Here is a 22,991-nt window from a genome sequence, read left to right on the forward strand (position 1 = left end):
AGGGGGGCTTCAGATTAGCAAAGGGACACTTTTAGATGGAGAAAATTAAATAACCAGGTAACTATAAAATCAATACCTCATTTTGGTCCATTAGTTAAGCGATAGCTTGCTGGTCAAGGTACATCTTTCACAGTCACTGCACTCTCCTGAGAGAAAAGACCACACCCACCAGCCCTGTTCTGATAAAACAGCCCATGCCTGCCACTCACTGTAACACCTGTTCTTGCCCTTGGTAGCCAAAGCTTTTGGTTGAAAAACCAGCACAAAATTCCAGAATAATTTGTATAAAGTAATCAATGACATGTGATGTGTTTCTCTTTGAAAGTTTATTGTATCTAAGGACAATTATAACTGATTGATTCTTTCCCTGAGAAATTTGAACCAGGGATGTTGTTAGACTTGGGATGTGATGGAGGTGGGGGTGGGGGGTTAAAAGCTAAAGACCATAATGTCAGAAGTGCAGACAAAGAGTAAGGTGGAGTTAGGGGGGAGCCATGAGTATGTTAAACTCTCCAAAGATGATGTCAGCAACATCTCTTTGTGTATGGATACCTGCCTTATTCATTAAGAAATGGAATCTATTCCCTACTTTTCTCTTGCATCTAGATGTTCCTCATGACTTCCTTTGATGAATAGAAGGATATGAAGCTTGGTTGCCTCTGCTTTTGCTCTTCAAATGATATGCCAAGAAAGAATTCTGACTTATGTGAAGATCGCCATGATGTGAGGAAGACCAAACTACTGAAGTAGAAGAGGCCATAAGGAGGAGTAGTGTGATACCAGACATGTAAGTGAGAACTTCTTAGACCTCACAACCTAATCCAGCTGAAGGCAGGCAAGGCAGTGTCCCATGGAGCAGGAGAACCATACATCAGAGCCCAGCCAACCACCAAAATCTTGAAAAATAATTAATGGTTGTTGTCATATGTCACTGGATTTTGGTGTTGTTACACAGCAATCGATAAATATGGGTAAGAAGACATGAAATCAAACCACAATAAAACATGCCCTAGGGGGAGATTGATTGTTTTCATCGGAAGAGGCAGAAACACCCAGGCTGAGACAGAGATGCCCTGCGTTGTCTTCAATGGCTGAGCCCTCATTAGGGACACAAAGTCTGTTGTTGGATAAGGGAGTTAGTAGTAGTTGAAAACACCTTGAATCTTAATCTGTTGGTTATTTAAAAGGCTTATGTTTAAAATAATCATTCTTTCTCTTCCCTCTTCTTACTCATATTCTCCACCTAAACATGTTTGACAAATACAAAATTAACAATCTCAACACTTCATGAAAAAATTAGTTTAAAGGAAAAGATGTTAAATTAGAAACACAGATGATGTAATGGTTTATAGGGTCCATTGGGATCTGGATATTCCTTTATCTGCTCTGTCGTGTGTGTGTGTGTGTGTGTGTGTGTGTGTGTGTGTGTGTGTGTGTGTCCTAAGTCTTGCATCACATCATATAGTCAGAGAAGAGAGCTGGGCTGCTTGTAAAGTGGAACATCACCTTGGTGTACATTCTAGGAGACTTTTACAAAGCATTATTAAGGTTACTCTTAGAATTCTTTCTTTCTTTTTTTCCTGGCTATTGGTCAGACTCGTGTTTTTTACCATAAGATGATAAACTTCTTCAGAAGACAGTAAAGTGCCTGGGTGTTCTTATGACATGGCACCTGATCCCTTGAAGAACCTAGAATATGAGAGAGAAAGACAGAGAGACAATTACAATTACAATTGTAGAAAATACAGTCTTGTATAACTTAGCCTGGGACTATAGGGGAAACTACACAAGAGTTTGAACACCAAGAAGTAGGAACCATTGGGAGTCATTTTGGAGGTTGGCTACAACACATGTTCATTGGATCTAAGGGGAAAAAATGTAATATTGCATTAGAATAATATTTACACACATCTTTCCTAGATACAAATATTAAATTGTTTCCATACATCATCTTAAAATAATTACCATTTGTTGCAGTAGATGATGAAGTTTAGTCAACTAATCTTTGTGTTTTGATGTTCACGTCTTTGTGATAACACTATGATCTCTCATGGTTGATAGTAAATGTTGACACATACTTAATGCCTTACGTGCTCATCATCAACATTTTTGAAAAATGAAAATTTAACATTTAATTTTTCTTCAAACAGACTCTCATTCTTTTGAGCTCATTACTACTGAAAACATTTATTATAAGAAAAGAAAAAAGGTGTTACCAAACAACAAATAGTTGTGCACCTTATAATAAATGACCAAGCCTCTGCAGCAAGACTGCTCAGATTAATTGCAATACATCTCCACAGGACAATTGCTCAGCTTTTTATTTTTTCCACCACAGTTATAGTATACCTAAGTTATAGTTTCCCTTCACTTCCCACTGACACACCCTACTGTGAGCCTAGTGGCTTTGGAATCTTATTGATTATGACAGAGGCCGTGGGAAGCCATCAAGTGGCCATGAGGGAGAACTGTAATGAATACTTCTTCACCCATATCCCAAGAGCCACAAGAATTATATGTGGCAAGCTGCTCCTACCTGAAGGCACTTTGTTTTAATGCATGTCCCCTGCGTGTGCACCTTGGAAGGGAGTCACTAGTACCCTTGTGTCTGGACAGATATGGAAAAGAAAGATACATCTTGGGTAATCATCTTTCAAATCTAATCATGCATAAAGCAAGAACTATTTTCTGCATACACTTCATACATGATTACAGAAGACCATGAAAGAAGCTTAAAGTACAAAGTGGAGACCTAACAACCCCCTCCTGGCTTATTTTAGTGTAACCTTGATAATGATACTTGGTTTTAAGTCCATTTATGTCAGGTTCAAAATCAAGTAAAACTAACCTATGGTGTGAGAGGTTGAAATACTGATTCCTTCTGGGGAAGGGTCAGCTGGAATGCACTTGAGGAGCTGGTAAGTAGCTGGAAACCTACAATTGGTTTCCACACAGTTTGTAGGTTTCCAGTTTCTTCATTTGGGCAGCAGTTACACAGGTGAATACATATGCAAAAGCATAGCATATTTAAGGGTTTTAGACTTTCCTGTGTGTAATTTATACTTTAATTTAAAAACACAGTTATTGGTGTGAGGGGGAGGTATGGGAAGTCAATGGAAAAGCACTAAACCAAATGGACAACCAGGACAACAGGTACAAATCCAGATTGTGTCAACCAAAGGCTAAACCAGAGTTTACTCTCGTCCAAGAGTCAGAGAGCTCTGAAAGGACTTTGGTTTTGTTTTTCTTCATCGCCTCTTGATTTTTCAGCACTTCTTCCAAAAAGAAATTTCTGTGATCTTACATGTCAAAAATATATCATTAAGATCATTATAATGAAACACAGAGCAATAAAACTTTATATATACAGGTGTGTTTCACAATAAAAAACCTGGAAACACCAAAAAGTCAGATAAAACATTGACAAAGCAAGAATGTCGGGGACAATTAGAGACTTACCTGCAGCATTATTACATGGTCATAAGAATCAACAGGCAAAATCTTTGGTCTCTGAAACAGTTGTTCAATGTATTAAAATTATACATAAGATTTTTATTATATTTTTTAAAAAAAAATTTTTAATGTTTTTATTTATTTCCAGGAGAGAGAGACAGTGTGAGCAGGGGAGGGTCAGAGAGAGAGGGAGTCACAGACTGAAACAGGCTCTAGGCTCTGAGCTGGCAGTCAGCACAGAGCCCGACGTGGGGCTCGAACCCACGAACCGCGAGATCATGACCTAAGCGAAAGTCGGACGCTCAACCGACTAAGCCACCCAGGCGCCCCAAGATTTTTATTATATTTTTAATGCCTAAATAAGATACATTTGCAAGTCAAATTTGAGATGCCACTTGCTAATCCCGAAGACTTGTATATTCTAATTCTACAGTTGTTGGAAAGTTAGAAGAACCTGGCCTTGTGCTGTGGTCACACTCAGTGATCTTGCCTCTCAAAGATGTGGTATGGTGACAGACCAGGGAAGAGCAACTAACAAACTTATGAATTGGTGTTTCATTTATATTTCTGTAGGAAAGAAAAATAATTTATTAACAAAAGTACCAATTCAACTTCATTTAACTTTCATATATAAAATAATTATTAGTTGATTTTGGAATGAACACAATGGAAGTGATGACCCCCATCAGATGGAAATCTCTTGACACATGGAAATTAACAAGAGTGTATTACCAAATAAAACTTTATACGTATCTGGCTCTTTACACTTTTCAGAATTTCTGCATTTCACACTCCCTCATTGGTCCTCGTAATAAGACTGTGTAATAGGGCAGTACTTTCCTCTCACATGTTTGAGAAAACTGAGGCTGATGTGTTGAGCCTGGAAAGACTTTAAGAAGGTTCACATCCTGGCGATTTCTATCTTGCCAATTACACTTCACAGCTGCTTTTCTGCTACTGTCTTTATTAATGACATAAGAAATGTCTTTTTTAAAAAAATGTTTATTTATTTATTTTGAGAGAGAATGTGTGTGCATGTGTGCAAGTGGGGAAGGGGCAGAGAGAGAGGGAGAGAGAACAAGCAGGCTCTGTTCTGTCAGCATGTAGCCTGAGGCGGGGCTCAATCCCATGAACTAAGCTGTGAGATCATTACCTGAGCTGAAATCAAGAGTTAGTCACTTAACTGACTGAGCCACTCAGGAGCCCCGACATACAAAAATGTATTAAGAGAAATAAAAATGAATATATTTGACAGCAAAAACATACATAGTATCTTTTGCTAATTTATATTCCCATGTTTGTTTGGCACACAAAGTTAAGGTGAAAGTCACAACATATATTTTGGGTTTAAAAAAGGAATCTTCTACATTCTTTAGTGACTAGAAGGTTATCATGGTGACCTGTAGTGTTTAATTTCATTCCCAATTCATACGGTGCCTGGGTGGCTTGGTCATTTAAGTGACTGACTCTTGATTTTGACTTAGGTCATGGTCTCACAGTTGTGAGTTTGGGCGCATCAGGCTTTGTGCTCACAGCGCAGTTTGCTTGGGATCCTCTGTCTCCCTCTTTCTGTCCCTCCCCTGTTCATGTTTGCGCCCGTGCATGCACTCTCTCTTTCAAAAATAAATAAATGTTAAAAATATTTAACTTCATTCCTGATTCATTCTTTCACTGGTCTCCCATCAACTTGAAAATTTACTTCCACTTCTCATAGTGAAGATGATCTACCTATGAATTTTTGGAATCCCAGAAATTCTGAGAATTCTGAATCTTGCATGCATAATGACTTTGGAAATCTATGGGAATCAAAGCTGCTTGCCTCCGCCCGCCCCCCGCCAATTATCACAGATAAGCACACAAGAAGCAGGGCACAGGGCTAATGGTTCTGGAAACATGCATCCAATTAGTGGTGCAATAAGGAGGTGGACTCCAGAGTGCAGAGGCTGACGGCTTAAATTCTGACTCCACTGGGGAAGACCTGATGAATTTTCTGCCTCTCTCAGCCATCTGTAAAATGGAAAATATTAATAATTATTTGCAGGATTGCTGGGAAAAAATAAATGTGGGAGATATATGCTAAGTGCCTAGAACACTCTAGAAATGACACCTATTATAACAGGTGGGATAGGAACATTAACTGTAGGTGGTGTAAAATGAAAGAACTTCAGGTAATAAAGAGAAATTATTGTTCAAGGACAAAAAGAAGATCAGCTACTTTGCCTGTCTCTCTCTTGCTACCCCATAATGACTGAATAATCTTTGTTTCCATAATGTCATGTGTGCATAGCTCCCTGATTGCAAGCAACACATAATTACAAAATGACTGTGTTAATGGAAGATTTAGATCATTTTTTAAAAAGTAAAGTTTTCACATTTTGCATCTAAATTCATTGATTATGCATAAAGAGGTCAGGAAAGCCTTGTGGCTTTATTAAATTGATCGGCATCTAATAACTTAATTATCTACAGAAACAGATGTTACTTCAACTGAAAACAAATTATCTTATACACAGGGAAGAAAATTAAAGCATCGAACACTGTGGAGATCTGTAAAATGACCACATCGAGGTTAAAAGGAGAGAGAAACAACAAAACATCAGGATTCCGGATTTGGACTCCACTATGTTTAATGTGCCCCAAATTGTTTTCATCTTGAACATTTTTAATATCTCATTTGACTCCAGTTTAGGGGGTTGTGCCTGCACATATATGCATACACACACACACACACACACACACACACACACACGAATTTTTGTTCTACGGAAATCTAGGAGGAGATACTGAGGTATTTGCTTCTTTCAGATTCCTGACTGAATTGTGATCTTCCTTGTTCACGGAGAGGAAATAGCGTTGCCCAGCTCTGTTCAGCATTTTTGAAAATAAAATCTGCCTGAGAGCATCCCCTAACACCAGGAGTTACCAGAGTTTCTTTTTTTTCTGATGTCCCAGCCTTTGCTTAGTGCTCTTGCTTCCAGATTATTCTCCTGTTGCCTACTGTCTTGGCCTCAGATTCATTGTTAACTTTGTCCTCCAAGAAATGAATCAGGATAAGAACTCCTTGTCAATCCACTTTCCCCAGTATATCCCTTAATTTACTTTGACACTGAGTCAGGCTCAGCCCATGATAGTGATTTCTCAGTTAGTGGTGGAAAAACACCTATTCCATTAGGACCTGAGTCCAGAGCTCTTAACCTTGATAACTCTGGGCATCACTTCCATCTCAGGGGAACATCTATTATGTTTGTCTTAGATTCAAAAGGTAGAATGGTGTTATTTTTTAAATGACTAACAGGCCATCATTGTAAAATTAGAGGAAATTAAAGTTAAAAAAGACCTTAAATAATTATCTACATAATTTCTAGCTCCTCTATCATGGATGGACAATGGAGACTAAAGCATGTGAAGTAATGTGTGTCTGAGATCATAGACAGGAAGTCTGACTTTGTCAGAATTAGAACTTGGAAATGCTGCATTTGAGTGGATTGAGGGGAAGGAGCTGGTCTGGGAGGACTTCCCCAAAACTAGGTATTGAGGAGCATGCTGATGCAGGAAACGGAGCCAGCTACAAAATTCAAGACCACTGATAATAATGGCAAAGATTGACAAGGACACCAAATGTCACATCTGGGAGGGAAGTAGTTAACAGCTGTGGGTGAGGGTAGAATCTGGAGTTCAGCTGCAGGTAGAGGAAGCAGAGGAACTTGGCCTATCTTTCTCCTCATTAATATTTATAATATTCCACTTATTGGGAAGTTACTGAAGCATTGTCCTAAGTCCCTAATTTGTATTAACTCATTTATCCTTGCAACAACCCTGTGGCAAGTATTTTTCCTACCTTCCTAGTACAGATGTAGAATCTGAGGCACAGACTAGGAGACAGTTGCCCAAGCCTCACAGCGCACCAGGACACGGGACAGGGCTCATCCCCAGGCAGACTAACTGCGGAGTCCCAGCCCTAAACCGAATCACTGTTGTCTCTCTGTATGCCATTGCCACAATGGGTATCTGGCATGGAATAAACATTTAGGGGCTGTTGTATCTGACATCAGAATGTGCCAGGGCTTATTTTCTGCGATTCTGGAAATTTTACAGTGTACTTAAGACCCATCTCAAATCCCTGTCCACACCTCTTCTCCCCCCAACTCATTGTACTATAAAGCTGGGAGGGGGACATAGTCCAGGGCCATCTAGATTGCCAGCCTGTGAGACAACTGCCAAAGCCAATGTAGATAGGTTGCTGTACAGCTTATGGATTAAGTGGGCTGATTTTCATTGTTCTACTAGTGAATGTGGGCTAAAAAAGAGGATTGGATGCTGAATGAGATTGCTTTTATTATTATTTTACCTTTTTTCCCCTTTGCTTCTGATTGAGTCCCAATGCCCTTGGCAAGGAGGGCAGGACTCACAACTCTTCCATTTGTCTTTCTTAAGGATATATTGAAAATACTACCTGTACTCTACAAATGGCCCAAGAAGGTGAGTGGAGTCCAGATACCTTACAACTGGGACTCAGTACTGAAAGAGAAGCTTTATCTCTCCAGAAGCTAAGAGCTTGGCACTAGGCTTCTGACCTATTGCTGTAACCCCCTCCAGATTCATGATATAATACTCAGGGAAACCACAAAATCCAAGACGAATAAAGTCGATCTGCTTTCAAGGGGAAAACACCATTTCTTTTCTTTTCTTTTCTTTTCTTTTCTTTTTTTTTTGAATTTTTAAGTGCTTATTTATTTTTGAAACAGAGAGAGACACAGCGTGAGTGGTGAAAGGCAGAGAGAGAGGGAGACACCGAATCTGAAGCAGGCTCCAGGCTCTGAGCTGTTGGTACAGGGCTTGAACCCACAAACCGTGAGATCATGACCTGAACCGAAGTCAGACGCTTAACCTACTGAGCCACCCAGGTGCCCCGGGAAAACACCATTTCTTAAATAGTGGTGATTTCAGTTGGAGAAGATCCTCCAAGACCTCCTGCCCATTTTGTAGGAAGGAGTGCAGGCGTGCTGAAGGAAAGCCTGCTCTGTAAGAGTTTACACTCCTCATGGCCAGGAACACGGGTCTAAACATGATTGGTCATGTAACAGGACTGTGCTTGAGTAGAATTGGAAGGAAGTAAAGTTGTCTACCATCTTGTCATCAGACCAATAGAAAGTACTCATTGATGGTCATATTGCTTATGCCAACAATTCCAAACATATTTAAAACCCTCACCACTGAGGATAAACCATCCTCATCACATTTCTATGAATTAAGTATTATCAACCCCATTTTCAGATGAGACTAATGAGCCTCAAATCTCAGTCACCTGACTCTGAAATGTAAGTCTTCCTCTTTATTCTTCCTCTGCTCCTGAATTGCCATATATACTCCACTGCATTGATGCTGCTTCTCTCTTTGTCTTTATGACCTACTTCTGAGTATGTGCTTCTCTTCCCATTCCACCCATAGAACTCATCTCAAGATGTTGTTCCCCAGAGCTTTCTAAATCCCAACAGTATCTTGATACTGAACTTGTACAAGATGTAGAAGTTATTTGTTCAATGAGCTAATTTTAGTATCAAATGAGAGAGGAAGTTATATACACACTGCACCCTGCCAGCATAAGTGTATCTGTGGGTATAGCAACTTTAGTTGTGACATATTTTTGAATTCTCTGTAGGCAGAAATAGCACATAGCCACTCTTTTCCTCTCAACCTTTCCTGAGACATATAGACAGACACATAGTCCAGTCCTTTGGTTTGGAATCATACAGAAGCATCTTCAATTTAAAAACACTAATGGTAACAGTAGGGGGGGCGGTGAATCTGGGAAGATGAATAATATGACTCTGAAAGAGTATTAACTATTCATTAATTCACTTGCTTATCCCTTCAATCTTTTGCACAAAGGATTCTAAATTCCTAACACACCCCAGCTCTGTGTTAGGAACTGTGGCTATGGAGAAGAGTATGCTTTTCACTGCCCCATCACCCCTTACTATGAGTTCACAGATGAATGGGGAGATAAACATAAGCATGTATATCAATGGCACAATCATTCCTTGCAGAAGGAAGCCCAGATTGCCATGGGAACACCAAACACAAACTAAAGGGCTCAAGAAATTTTCTCAGATGTCGAAGGTCAGCTCCGGCAAGTCCAGGGGTCCCTGAAGGAAGAACAGTGTCGGCGAGGGAGGGAGTGAGAGAGCCCTGAGATCCTTCTGATCACCAGGCAGGCATCTCCGTCCTGTCAGTTTTGGTGTCTTTATTTCTAGGTCAAATGTTAACATGGCATCAGGAAAGTGAATTTTTACAATGGATAGCTCTTTGTGATAAGATGTTTTTGGAAAATGTACAGAAACAGGTTTTACAGAAGTCTTCTTGCAGAACTACTCCAATTATAGTGAGGTTGAGTAACTAAGAAAATAACAAGGTGTTCACATTTTAATAACGCTAAGATTAAGTCATAGGTTTGTAGATACTCTTATCCATCCTCATCACAGCTGCCAGGGTAAGGGAAGGTGTTTGTGGAATGTTGGCCTTAGGGAAGGGGCTGCTATACACCATCAGTTAGCAAAGGTGTATGTAGTAACTTATCTTCTGCCCTTATCTGTTCCTTCTCTCTAAGTTAGGCTCTTTGTCTCTGGGCAAGACTTGATTTTCCAGTTATATTCTTTACAGCACCGGAGAGCCAACCATACCTTTAAAGAGTTTAGCTCATTTCCAATACATAGAATAGCCTCTTCGAGTGCATTTACCTTTGTGTCTAGTTTTATGATTTCTTGAATAGCTAGGGCATGAGAGACATTTTTGGTTAGTTGATTTACATGTTGAGCTGTATGAACATCCTGGACTAACGCAATGGTAGAAACAAAATTGTACATGTAAAAGTCGATCTTTTATGAGTAAGGGTCATTAGTCTGTTTATAGCTCAAGGGAAAGTATGGAGGGAAACAGGACCTTCTGGAGACACGATGTCTGTTCCCATAATCAAAAAAAGAAGTTCCCACAATAAGTTCCTTCACAAGGTGCAATCATCATACCAGGGCCGGAATAAGGGGACAAGTCACTCCCGATATTGATCAACAAGGTACCTTAGGGGTCAGTGCTCAAGCAGAAATAATTGAGTGGGGGTGGATATCGGTCATCATCTGATTGGCAAGAGACCGTGCAAACTTGCTTTAACCTCACCAGGAGTTTTCTCGACTAGTGGGCTCAGAATGGCTCCCAACACTCAGAGGAGTTGAAAGCAGAGCTAAATGTTCCAAGAAGTAAAGGGATTATGGGATTTTTAGGAGAAGGGCATGCTACATAGGGCAAGGGAATGTGAGAGACTGTTGAAAGAGCCCAGAGTTTTTCAGTCCTTATATTGTTGGTGGAGATGGAGGTGCGAGGTGTGTGTTTGGGAATGGAAAGTTATAAGACTGGAGAGTGATAATTAGCTTGAAGGGTCTCATCATAGGAGAGACAGGGGAAAATGCATAAGGCTTGGTTTCCTATCCTTGAGGGAGGACATAAAATCTCAACTGTAAGATTAGTGTGTGTCAGCACCATTTCAGGTTTCATTCTCGGGAATCAGATGATAAGACAGAATGGTAGGTGGGGTATAATTTAGGGATGACCATTTGTAAGAGAGCGAGTGAGAAACCAGGACGGGGCAGGAGAAGCTGAACTGTGACACAAGACTGACAAAGCCATTGCCAAACCCAGTAGGAACTTTGGGGTCCATGCGGGACCTTATAAGGATAATCAGAGCTTTATTGCTTTGGACTGACTTGGTTGATAATCTATCATTGGATGGGGACTTCCCTGGACAGAGGTGTCCTTGGACTAGACAGCTCTTGCAGCTGGGGTAGGGACTATCTTACTGACCACACTCCCAGTGCCTGGGGCACCAAGGGCCTCTGTGCTGCATAGTTCAGGGGCCACCCCAAACTCCTAGTGCAGGGATCTCCAAGGTTTCGTATTTCTTTCTCACAACCACGAAATTGTCCAGAGTTAGAAACTGAGATGCATGAGAATCCATTGCTCATAGTCAAACAGGCTGCTCCTGATGGCTTTGTGTCCCCCACTTCTACCGCACTTCCTACTGCTTCCTCTTCTTCTTCTTCTTCTTCTTCTTCTTCTTCTTTTTTAACATTTATTTATTGTTGAGAGCCAGATAGAGACAGAATGCAAGCAGGAGAGGGGCAGAGAGAGAAGAAGGCACAGAATATGGGCTGTAACCACAGAGCTCTATGTGGGGCTTTAACTCACTAACTGTGAGATCATGACCTGAGCTAAAGTCAGATGCTCAACAAACTGAGCCACCCAGGCACCCCACTTTCCACTGCTTCTTGCATATGCAACATGACAAGTATCAAGGACTTTCCTGATAATGGATTACAAAATTCTAAATATTTCCAGGAAGGAGTAAACTCAGCATAGATTAAGATGATTTGGAAATTTTCAGTGAGCTCAGAGTTTTATTGGGCAGGGAGGAATATATTCGGCCTTTTTAAAACAAATGCTTCCAAAAATAGTAATGCCTTATTATGGGACAAGGGTCATGTAGTCACTCACTAGGTATCAGTATCAAAGCTTGGTAATTACTACCAGGGTCAGAAATATAGGAACCCCAGAGAATAACGTCCAAAGGAACTTTAAATTCATTGTTAAACTCATTTAAAAAATCATATTAAAAATAGCGAGAATAAATTCAAAGTAATATTATCACTTACTCAGAATAGTTAGAACTTCAGTGAAATCTAGTCTACTATGACATTTGCTTTTTAGCATACAATTTCCACTTAGTTATTTTCTTCAACATTTATCCACACATTTCTTTAAGCAGACCTATATGTTACACCACAGAAGACAGGGTCAAATGGATCATAGACTCACATGTAAGAAAAACAGGAACCCTCCAGAGAGCATAATGATTTGTTCCAGTGAGATGGAGTGGGGCAGGGAGAAGAACTGTTACGGTGGATTAGCTAACGCTGCTCAATAATTTACCAATCAATTAAAATGCCATTATTATTCTCCTCTGCCACTTGGCTTCTGTGATATTTAAAGGTCACATGGGCGCTATTGGGGAGGACAGCTATTAGCAGATACATGAAAATAGCATTTCCAATCTCTGTAATAGGGCGTCAAGGTAATTTGTGTCCTAGTTCAAGTTACAATCATCAGCACACAAGGGCAGATGTTTGACAAATGTCATATACGAAAGGAAATGAGAAGAAGAAAAACTACTGATGAGGGTATGGATAGCCAGAGAAGCAAAGTGGCACATGATATTATGTGATCTTTTGGACCTTTTCAACTGGGGCCAGACTGATTTCTGCCTGGAGGGAATCTTCAGGATCCTCTGCTGAGATTGATTCTGCATCAATGTTGGTCAACCAAAAAGTAGCTACTTGTCTAAGATCATAAAAAAAAATAGCTGTAATTACAAACAATTTATTAATTCCTATTGAGTATTTAATATTTGCTGAGGGTTGTGTTAGACACTTTGCATGCATATCATCTATCATTATAACAACATAGGTAATAAAGTACATACCTCCATTTTATAGAAAAGGAAACTAAGAAAAAGATGCTAAGTAGCAGTTTGAAGTCTCATAAGCAATAAGTGACGATCCCCTGGGCCAGTATTTTTAGAAATTTACAGCTCCCTTAATGATTTACTTGGAATTGGTACATTATTTTTATTTTTCCCCAAATATGTGCTAATTTTTACCAACTGTTTATATTATAAATTACTTCTAGAGGGGAGCTAGATCTTTGATGTATTTATTTAAAAAAATAATTCACACCTAGACATGCAATATATGTTTAATAAATGCTCATAGAGAAAACTAATGGATATTCTATTTGTCCTTTGAAAGGTCGATTAGTGAAAGAAATGGTGTCATGTCCACACATTCATATACTACTCCTGTATTTCTTCAGTGTTGATAGAAAATGTTCCCATGCTAACCTATTACTGAACAGATGGCTTAATTTGAAAGTTTGGGGCTGTCTGTGCATGAACATCCATCTCAAATCCGGTTGACAATATAGTCTGATTATTTATCAAATAGCAAGGCAGCATAACACAGTCACCCATCATTGCTTGAATTTTTCTTGACTAAAGGGTCTATCTTCTGGAATTATCTACCTATATAGAAACATAAAGTGAAATTCCTCTCTTCAGTCAGTAAAGACTCACAGGAGTGGGGTCTTTGAGTCAAGCAGAGTGGGATCAACCACACTGTCCATCATCAGGAATGAATGAGACATACATCCCTTCAATGCCTTTATTTTCTAAGTTTCTATTCATTTTCCAACTTACTCTACCAAGACATTCTCTCCACAGCACGAAAATTGAGAAAGGCATCCATGATAAAGGCAAAAGCTTACCAAAGACCTGGAATTTTGAAAATGAGTATTGGACCAGCTCTACTATTCCAGCTCTACTATTGTGAGCTGATGCAAGCCACCTACATAGGCTGAATCATAATTTCTTCCGGGAGATAACATCAGCTTTATGGATGTTGTTTTGAGAAGATTCAATGCGAGAAACGAAAAACATTCTTGTTGCTTTTCCTATGCAGTATGGATTCCAGTGATCTTAAACTAATCAAGTCCCCTTGAGTTACCACACTTTGCTTTCTTGTCCTCAGTCCTCAACACATATTGCTTCTCCTGTCTCAGAGTCCTGCTCCTGTCTCACCTGCTACCCACAGGTCCACGCAGATTATAAATGAATTAACAACTCTTGGAGAACAGAGGGAGAAGATTAAAACTCTAAGGGATTCTTTAAAAAAAAAAAACTCTATTCTGTTTCTTCTACACATTAAAGGAATGCTAAAAGCATCTAATGGAGATTTTCGTCAAGAAATAATTAGATATTTATCATCTTATATTTCATTAATGGAATTGGTTTTCTTATCACAATATTTTAATTGACATTTAAGAATATCCTCATTACACGTTATTTCAAATTGTAGCTGAAATACTCTGTGTGGAGTGCCTCTGTCATTTTAAGGTGAAGATAGAAACTTGAAAAACCATTTGAATTTCTAATTGAAAAATAATTGGGTTTAAAAGAAGGGAATTATGATAATCATTAGGTGTGATAAAATGGGGGTTGATGCAGAATTTTCAGTTATGAATATAAAGTGTAATCTCAAGAATGTGTTGGAGAGCAACTTTTATGTTCAATGCTTATGTTTTACAGACCCCTAAAATGAAGCTTACATGACAATCAGACAACAGAAAAAGGGCATGGGGATTAGGGTAAAATTTTATGATCTAGAAAATTCTGAAGGGTAAGGATGAAGACTTTTTATTGATCAAAATATTTTTTAAGCCTAATAATAATTAGAGTAATTTCTAATATCAAAGAGATTTGAAGTGAATCTCTTGAAGGATATTCTTGCCACTATCGTACTCCCATTTCAGAGTGTCAGAACAAGAGATTGGAAGGTCTTGATGTCTTCAATCTTTCCCTGACCTAGAGAATAGTTCTCTCTCCTTCACTTTTCCCAAATAATAGCTTTACTGAAATATAATCCACATCCTCTGAAATTCACCTCCAAGGTTTTGTTGTTGTTGTTGTTGTTGTTGTTTGTTTGTTTGCAGGTTTTGGTATATTCACAGAATTGGGCAGCCAACACAATTATCTAATTTCAGAAACTCATCACCCTCAAAAAGACACCCTGTACACACTAGCAGTCAATTCCAACTTGCCCCTTCCCATTCTCTGAAAACACCAATCCATCCTATTTCTATGGACTTGCCTAGTCTGGCCATTTAGTATAAATGGAATCATACAATAGTCTTTTATATCTGGCTCCTTCCCTGTAGCATAATGTTTTCAAGGATTATTTATGTTGTGGCATGTATCCGTATTTTATTCCTTTTGTTTGCTTTGAGTCTAGTTGACATATGATGTTAACATTAGTTTCAGGTGTACAACATACATTGATTCAACAACTTTATACCTCCTGCTATGCCATCTTTTTTATATTAGTCATCATGGTGGGTGTGAAGAAGTATTTCATTGGGATTTTAATTTGCGTTTCCCTGACTAATGATAATGAGCATCTTTTCCTGAGATTATTGGTCATTTGTACATGTTCTTTGAAGAAATATCTATTCAAGTCCTTTGCCCATATTTAAACTGGATTATTTGCAAAAGTTCTTTGTTCTGGAAACTTGTATGATTTGTAAATATTTCCTCACATTCTGTAAATTGACTTTACAATTTGACTATTTTTTGATGGTACAGCACAAAATTTTTAAATTTTAATGAGGTTCAACTTACCTATATTTTCTTCGGTAAATATACTCTTAGTGTTGCATCGTAAGAGTCCATTACCAAATCCAACATCCCAACATTATGCAGCTCTGCTTTTTGTTTCTAAGAGGTTTTTGGTTTTGCACTTGCATGTATTTCTATGAACCGTGTTGTTGTTTTTGCATATGATATAAGGTAAGAGTTGAGATCTATTCATTTATACACTAATATCCAGTTGTCTCAGTACCATTTCTTAAAAAGACATTTCATTGTCCTGACACTCTTATTGAAAATCAATTGCCATAAACTTAAGAGTTTATTTATTTTTGGACTCTCAATTATATTCTATTGATCTACATATCTAGCCTCATGCCAGTACCACATTGCCTTGGTTACTATAGCTTTATAAGTTTTTAAATTGGGAAATATGTATCGTCCAAACTTTGTCCTTCTTTTTAAAGATTGTTCTAGCTATTTTGGGTCCATTGTATTCCCATATGAATTTTTCATATGAATTTTCATATGAATATATTACTTTCTGCACAAACGTTAGCCAAGATTTTGATAGGGAATATATATGTTGAATCTGTAGATTAGTTTTGGAGCACTGACATCACAACAGTACTTATCCTTCTCTTCCAAAAACATGGATGTCTCACCACTTATTTAAGACTTTCTAAACTTATGTCAACAATATCTTTTAGTTTTTATTATACAAACCTTGTATTTATTTTGTTAAATATATTCCTTGGCATTTTATCCTTTTGGATATCTAGCAAATGTAATTGTTTTCTGAGTTCTTTTTTGGATTGTTCTTTGCTTAGGTATAGAAATGCAGTTGATTTTTTTATTTTTATTTTTTATCCTGCCACCTTGATGCACTGTTTTATTGGTTCTAATAACATGTTTTCTGGATTCATTAACATTTTCTGCATATAAATTCTTGTCTTTTATGTAGACATATGTACATGTCAAGGTAGTTTACATTCTCCTTTCCAATTTATCTAATTGCTCTGACCAGAACTTCCAGTAGAATGTTGACCAGAAATGGTGAGGGCAGAGAACCCTGCCTTATTCCAGGTATGGGTTAGCATTTCCTATGTCACTGCGTGTCTCATAACTTTTGTTGAAAAATAAACATTTAATTAAAATAATTTGGCCAATCTGGAAATCTCATTTCTTCCCTCCCTCCAGATTATGTTGTCATTGTTGCCCTTCTGTTTAGGGACTTTTAAAAAATATTTTTATTTATTTTTAGTCTTTGAGAGACAGAGTGCATGAGCATGCATGTGTGCGTGCATTTTGTGGGGGCAGAAGGAGAGGGGCAGAGAAGGAGATGGAGAGAATCCCAAACAGGCTTCACACCATCAGCACAGAGCCTGGTGTGGGGCTTGATCTCAGAACCATAACATCATGACCTGAGCAGAAATCAAGTGTCAGATGCTTAACCGACTGAGCCACTCAGGCATTCCAATTGTTTAGTGACTTTTGAATTAATTCTGTAAAGTTGGTATTGGTTTTCATGTGTGATTCTTGGCTTTGCTTAGTTAACTTAAGATCAGTAAATTAACAGGTAGAGATTTCATTAAACATCTTGAACCAACACATCTCTTAGCTTTGCTCAGGGCCTTCATGCTCATATTAAGGCTTCTTCAACACTCTCTGGCTTACAACTCTGCCTTTAGTCTTCACTCCCTGCTTGCGCAAAACCTCCAAGTCACTCATTGGTGAGAGCTACAGCTTTTCTGCATGCATGGACACAGCCCTTAGCATGCACACCGTCCTATGCATGTTCCTGTTCTTCTAGACTCCCAGGAATATCTCAGAACTCTTCAAAGTCCACTATGGACATGTCACTCTCCAGGTTTCCCTTAAGTTTTTTGTTCATCCTTTTATTTCCCTAACTTTATCATGACCTCAGATCATTGTCATGTGAAACAATTGCAAATTGTGTCTTGAAAAATAATGTCCTTTGGAAATAGCTCTTCTCCCTGAGTAAGTTCAGATTCAGGACATGTACAGAAAAAATCTTGAGTAGGGAGTTTCTAGGGAGCTGCCAGATAAGTTAAATAATGATAATTTGCCAGGAATGATATTTCTTTTGGAGTTCCAAGTCTTTTCTTTTCATTCCAGTTACTACCAGACTGCTGGTTTCCAGAGCTACTCTGATTACAGAGCTGTTGGTTTTCAAACTGACCATTGAGGTGGGATGAAGGGGCTAAGAATATGATGAGCTAACACACCACAAATCTTGCTGTTCTTACTGAGATGCAGTCACTTTTTAAAAATAAACGTTACCCAGATTATTTTATACCTTTGTTAATTTACAGAGCTCTTAAAAAGTTTATTTTAACAAATTTTCCACTGTTTTTGTCACTTTTATGGATGATCAGGAGTTTGGAGATTCTTACCCCATCGTTTCAGAATTGCTTCCCTCCCAACCAAGTTTTTAACATCATGTGATCTACATTCTGCAGTAGCTTTCCTCTCCCTCCTGTAGGGGTTTATGTGAGATCATGCGTTTTCTGGGTAAAATGCTGGACGCATGAAAGTTAGTGTGCATGGAGGGAGCCTGGGTGGCTCAGTCAGTTAAGCATCTGACTTCGGCTCAGGTCATGATCTCACGGTTCGTGGGTTCGAGCCCCGTGTTGGGCTCTGTGCTGACAGCTCAGAGCCTGGAGCCTGTCTCGGATTCTGTGTATCCCTCTCTCTCTGCACCTCCCCCACTCATGCTCTGTCTCTCTCTGTCTCAAAAATAAAGAAACTATAAAAAAATCTTTAAAAAAAAGAAAGTTAGTGTGCATGGAGATGAAGAAATCTCTAGGGTTGCTGAAGAACAGTCTTTTAAAGATGGTCTCTAAAGCCAGATATTTAATAAAGATGTCAAGTCTTGAACACATCCTCTGAAATGTAGTCAGAAAAATCCTTACTCCCTGTCTCTTTGGTTAATAACAGCAGGTATTCACGGTAGGATGGGACTTGCAATGTTGATGGGGACTTGTCAATGTGTAGAACATCTTGAGTGAACATTGTAATGATATTCACAAAATCTCAATAAAAAGTTTTCTCTCTCTCTCTCTCTCTATATATATACACACATATGTATGTATTTTATTTTTTAATGTTTTTTTAATTTATTTTTGAGAGTCAGAGAGAGACAGTGCGAGCAGGGGAGGGTCAGAGAGAGAGGGAGACACAGAATTTGAAGATAGTCACTAGGCTCTGAGATAGCTGTCAGCACAGAGACCAATGAGGGGCTCAAACCCATGGACTGTGAGATCATGACCTGAGCCAAAGTCAGACGCTTAACCGACTGAGCCACACAGATGCCCTTTCATTTTTGACTTGATTCTGCATCCAGTCACCTTTTAGGTAACAACAACTTCAAGAGACCAGTAAAAGTTGCTGAGGTCTGAAAGGCAAATAAGTCTTAAGAATTCCATGGGGTTACTAAAGGACCATATCAATAACCAAGAAAAGAGCACCTGTGGGTCATTGAAGTTCTGTGACAGAGAAAAGCTTGGGCTTCTGTTGCTCACCAGCTACGTGACCCTGGAGCAATCCTTGCATTTTCCTGGTCCTCGCGATCACTATTTGCACAATGAGTGTCTGGCCAAACCTCCAAAATTTTTTTTATCATACTGCTATTTTTATCATGATCTTCTTATAACACTGGTATATATCAAAAAGAAGCTAAAAAATCCATCAGAGTTTCTGATAACCATGGGACAACTCTTAGGGAAAATTCAATGGCACTTGCTAGAGATGCCAAGGGAGACTTTGTTCATGACATCGTGACAAGTATAGAGACCTCTGCAGTGGAATCTTATAGCAGGGAACAGATTGGGCTCAACCCTGAATACAGCATGGGCAAGTGGAAATCTTAACCAAGAAGCGGGGTAGAAGGCAGTGGATGGAAAATTTGTAAGAGGAGACAACAGGGGAAACAAGTGTTCTGGCTAAAGTGACTTACCAAGGTTCTTGCTGAAGATAAGCTAGGGTGTTAAACTTTACTTGTGGGGAAGGTGGAGGATGAGGGACCTGATGAGATACTGAGTGTGGGGGCTCTGGTTAGGATTCTTGCCCCAGCTGGATTTTTTAAGGAAGTACACAGATGGCCTAACAGAAGATAAATCTGACATTCCAATGTTTAGCCCAGTGAATAGTTGTTGTCACAGCCTCTACATTCCTGGTGCATGGGACACCCAGAGAAGAGGACAGTGATCTTCCACATTGCTGATCTGCTTCCCAGCATGAAAACACTTCTCAGCATGAAAACTATTGTAAACACCACATTTCTAATCCGGTGATGAGGTTGCATTGTTTGTTTCACAGGAACTCTCTCTTTCCTGAGCTACTGTTCTTCCCTCCATCTTGAACTTCCTTGAAAATCGTTCACTCTAAAAGCTTTGGCAACACATAATTTGGAGGTCCTCTGTCCTGTCTTGATCTGTGTTACTTGGGGGCTTTGTTTCCCCACTACTGTCCATCTTAATGCTCACATTTTGTTCTGGTCAGGTTAAGTTCCTCTGATTTAAACCAGTAGTTGTGGTGAAGCCCTGTCATGTGCCTGTATCCATCTCCCACACCCCAGGTGGCTGCCTTGCAGGACCTCAGACTCAGCCTGTTTTGCCATAACTGTCACTTCTACATCCATCCATCCTCATCTGTATCTGTTCTTGTCTCAGAGCTTCACTATTCATCCAGGCACGAGCCAGAAGTCCACAGCTTGTCTTGGACTCCTTCTTCTCCCTTTATCCATCTGGGTCAAGAAATCTGAGCCACCAATCTTACTCCTGAATGTTCCTTAAATCAATGTCATCTTTTTTTTTTTTAACCCAGCATGAAGCATTCTAAAATATAAATCTGACCACGTCACTCGTCTGGTGAAAATCACCAACAACAGGTAAAATTTATGTACTTAGGCCTCTACTAGTTGGCACCAGCCACTCAGTTCTCACCCAGTCTCATGACCTGATGAACAATAAAGTGTGACTGAGACAACCACTATTTATGGAGTGGTTTTAGTGCTATGGACTGTAAGGTGATGGACAGTAGGGATGGGTTTCCTGAGGAAACCATGTTTGAGCTTAAATCTGTAGGTTGAGTAGAAGCAAAATAAGCGTTTAAACTCAAAGAAAAGCTGCTTCTAAACTCAGAAGTTTATTGTTGTTGTTATAAATTTCAGTCCATGAAATAAGAAAACACTACACAAAAACTCAAATTCCATCCAATTCTCTGGTTCAAAATGAAGACAGTGTAATAATATCCTGAGTCATATTGCAATATTTATGTATTTCCTTATTCCATTATTTATTTGGATAATGGGTCAACAGCAATCTGTATAAGGGAAGCAGATATATCAATTACACATGAGGGAAGAGAAAGATGATCTCATTTTAAGTGCTTAGGAAAAGTTTGGGTTTTAGCAAACACATGTATACAAATAAAAATAATTAATAAATATAAGGTACCTAAATAGCCAACCAGTTCAGACTTTCATATCAAAACTGCATAGTCTGACTTGAGAAAAGCAATTATATTTTCCTTTAGGGTGCTCCTCAAAGTGGAGAGCACATCCGGGGTATGCTACACTATTGTCTCCAGTCAAGGTTGAATGGAGTGGGGCAAAGTCTCCCAAACTACATTCATTTTCACAAAATTGTCAACAAAAAATAAGCTTCAGTGATAAATCTGTGTTCATATTCTATTATAAGTGGAAAACAGCCAGTTTCACATCTTGTACAAGCACTTTCAGTCACCTTTTATGACCATGTAGTTGCCTTGTTTGGCAATTTAAAAATTAAAACATGTCGATTCCAATAATAATCCATGAACATTGGCGTCAAGATTGTTTGTGGTGCCTAATTTCATTCAGAGCTGAGCCGAGGCAGGTGGCTGTGGTCTAAAGGTCACAGAGCGCTACATCTCCTCAAGCTGCACTTTAAAGACATTACTGAAAATGCATTCTATTTAAATAGCTATTTGGATAATTAGAATTGTCCAATCAGTAGGAGAAAACCACAAAAACAATCATTTGATGAGAAAATGCTCACATTTAAAATGCACTGGTGTCAGAAAAAAAAAGAGAATGATTTTATTTTCAAAGCAACTGGAGTTTGGGGAAAAGTGCTGAAAAATCAATTTATTTTCAAAGGAATGGGCTGACTGATTATGCATTTGTTAGTTCCATTGACACTGTTTGGATACAATATAGACGCATTGATTTTCATGCATATGTGATATGTCTTTTTCTTACACAGAAAATATGCTGTTCACAAAGAAAAGATGAGATTTTTTTTTGATGGTTAAAATAATAAATTCAACTTTCTGTCTTTGTCTTTTTAAGTTATTTTCCTTCTGAGCTTAATAAATTATTTGTGATTTATTATGAGGAACACTTGTTCAAGATAATTACTTCCAACATAGGGTGAGACCTCAAACCCCTCATTTTACAGCTTTATCCTTAGAGGCAGTTTTGAGAATGGAAACAGAGAAGTCACTGCACAGACAGGCTTTTCTTTTCTTTTTTTTAATGGAGGGTCAGACTGGGAGAGTGTTGAACATTCTGATTCTACAGAGAAGGGGGAGATTGGTTGGTTCTCTCCACATTCTGTTTTGAGGCATTCCAAGAAGACCTGGTGCCCTCCTCATACTCATCCTCATGAAATCCATGTGCCCTGGATTTCATCACCACAGCAAAGAACATTTGACTTATCTTGTAAAATTCTTATCTTGGGAACCTCATGTTGGCTTGACTAATCATTATCAGATGTGCCTATGAAGCATAATTGCCTAGGGATTAATTTAAAATGAATATCCCATGACGACATTTAATACCTAAGAAATAAGAATCTAACAGAAGTGGGGGAGTGGAGGGAGTGTCAAGTAGGGTCTCAGAAACTGCTTTTGGAAAACCTCCAGTTGCTTATGACATAACTTGCCTTTGGGTTTCAGGATTTCAGTGGACTTGTTAGATGAAAAAGGGGTCCCTAGAAAGCTTACATGTGCTAAAATATTTTTTAAATGTTTATTTTGAGAGAGACAGAGACAGAGAGAGCATGAGAGGAGAAAAGGCAGAGAGAGAAAGGAAGAGAGAATCCGAACCAGGATCTATGCTGTCAGTGCAGAGCCTGATGCAGGGATGGATCCCATGAGTTGTGAGATCACAACCTAAGCCAAAATCAAGAGTCTGACACTTAACCAAATGAACCACTCAGGCGCCCCTAAAATCTCTTTATACACCTTATAGCGTCTTCACTCAGCTTAATATTTACTTAAAAAGCCCCTA

The sequence above is a fragment of the Crocuta crocuta genome, unplaced genomic scaffold (genome assembly GCF_008692635.1).
Source record: "Crocuta crocuta isolate KB4526 unplaced genomic scaffold, BGI_CrCroc_1.0 scaffold5, whole genome shotgun sequence".
NCBI classification, from domain to species: Eukaryota; Metazoa; Chordata; class Mammalia; order Carnivora; family Hyaenidae; genus Crocuta; species Crocuta crocuta.